Below are 2,500 nucleotides of genomic sequence, written 5' to 3'. Positions count from 1 at the left end.
AAGCGACCATACGATCGGCATCCTTATCCAGACTTCAACTCAAGCCGCCCGGAGGCGATTGGTTTTACTAATAAGTGCACCAGTTCCACCGCCCGCAAGCGGACAGCGGTCCCGGCATGTTGCATGTATTAGCTCTGGCTTTTCCACAGTTATCCAAGTAACTGATGGGTGGATGATCTTGTGAATTATGGCTGTTGTACTGAGCCTTATGCGGTTTCACATTCATTTATGTTTGTACTTAGACATGCATGGCTTAACCTTTGAGACAAGCGTATATTACTGGTAGGATCAACCAGAATTCGTCTTCGTCAATTGCTTGTTCGATATTTTTTGTCTACCAGGGCACCAGTCCCCGCAGACTCTCTTTCTACGTTCATCAGGTGACACAATCTTTGTTGTGACCACTCTCATTGACCTGCGGCAGTACACCGACTCCACAGCGCCAATAACCACACGAGCAAGGGTTGTTGAGAGGATGTCAGATTGATCGATGTACATCGTACACCAACATTTGACGTAACCGAGGCATTACACCCGCACGCCCCCAACAGGACCAATCAAGGCTCGCATACGACCTGCGACTTACTGCGGCTCCCTGAAGGTCCCCGTAGGACGACCATCACCAGTTAAGGTGTAGTTGACTTGTCAGGGCACGGTAGTCCCCACAAGTCCCCGATTATTCGTGGATATCGTCCTACGAGTTTTTGTGACCCTTGGGTTCCCGAACTTTGCTACGATGGTTCTGCCTCCAGAGGAGACTTATGAACACTTCGTATCATTTCTTACACCGAACCATGGGATCGCGAGATTGCTCCCGGATCCCTAATCACCTTACATTTTCGTTTCGTTTCCGTACACTACGATGAGCTAATTCAATTTGTTTGTTCGTCTGGCGAACGTTTTATTGCGGAATTACCGCGGTACTTCCAGCCGGGTATGGCTGCCGTACGACCTACAGGATAGATCATCGAACCACTTTTCGTGCATATTGTCCGTCGAGGGTATCACCTCGATACCCCCAACAGACCTTTGGACACTTCCTCACTACTCCTTGGAGCAGCAATCAGGGAACCATATAGTAGGAACAGCCGAATATGGAACTCTTTTCGTACTTTGGACACCTCCTATAACTTGTATGGCGACTTCGGGGACCTTCATTTCGTTCTCAGTTGGTACCCCTATTTCGGTCTTTGGACACCTCGTCTTACCCGTATAACTCACTTTAGGTCCACTTATTTGCCTGATATCTCATCGTGAACCCGTTTTTCGTACACCGTACACACCTAGGAACACCACATATGCGTTTCCCTTTCGATCGTGAAGTTTTCAAATTTTTCGATTTTTGGTCCTAGAAATTCATGAACGGTGGGAGACCAAAATTTTTCATAAAAAAAAATTTTCACCGTTTGACCATAAAAACCTTCTTTTCGTACATACCCCATCATTTCTTCACGTTTTAGGCCATTTCTGAAATTTTCGCTTCGATAGTGTGTCCCCTATAATACAAAATGAACATTTTGCATCTCCCACAAGTGGCCATTTTTTTCCGCCACTGAAGAACACGACCTCGGGAACTCGGACCTAGGACGTGGCCATGTAAGTCATAGGCCACCCCAACTTTTGCAAAATACTGTTTCTTTTCACTTTTCATGATCTAAGGCGCGTTCCGACGGCGTTTTGAACAAATTTATGAGAAAAAAAATTTTGACCCTCGGACCAAAATTTTTTCGTTCGGGGCCCCATGGCCTATGGCCAGTATGGGAACTCGGGATGCCGATATGACAAAATTTGTCAAAAAATCACTAAAAAGTCGCTATGGCCCATTATTTAGAGCTTGTTGAGACCTTTCTAAAACACCTTGGTTGACCCCTGTCCGATAAGTAGTTTTCGAGATATTCGAGAAAATGTGATTTTTTGGGACTTAGAAAATTTTTGACCCGTACCCTAAGAAAAAGTGATTTTTTCATAGGACAATTTTTTCTTCGCAAATACTGTTTGGTTTCACTTTTCATTATTAGAAACGCGTTCCGAAGCCATTTTCATCAAAATCTCGTGAAAAAAAAATTTCACCCCCGGACCAAAAGTTGGCCGTTCGGTGCCCTATGGCCTATGGCCAGTATGGGAACCAAGGATGCCGATATGCGAAAAAGTGTCAAAAAATCACTTGAAAGTCGCTATGGCTCATTAAATAGAGCTTGTAAAGACCTTTCTAAAACACCTTGGTTGACCCCTGTCCGATACGTAGTTTTCGAGATATTCGAGAATATGTGATTTTTTGGGACTTAGAAAATTTTCGACCATGACATATATGAAAAGTGAATTTTTCATAGGACCAAAAAGTTTGTCCAAATAGGGTTTTGGTTCACTTTTTATGGTCAGATAAGTGATCCGATGCTATTTTCATGATCATTAGAGGGATTTCACGCTGTGACCAAAAATTTTCATACTTCATACTTGTCCCGGTGCCGTATATGGGAGGACCGGGGGAACATGTCTTCGT

This window comes from Anopheles stephensi, unplaced genomic scaffold (assembly GCF_013141755.1).
Source record: "Anopheles stephensi strain Indian unplaced genomic scaffold, UCI_ANSTEP_V1.0 ucontig191, whole genome shotgun sequence".
In the NCBI taxonomy this organism is placed as follows: domain Eukaryota; kingdom Metazoa; phylum Arthropoda; class Insecta; order Diptera; family Culicidae; genus Anopheles; species Anopheles stephensi.
Note: the sequence above shows the minus strand (reverse complement) of the source record.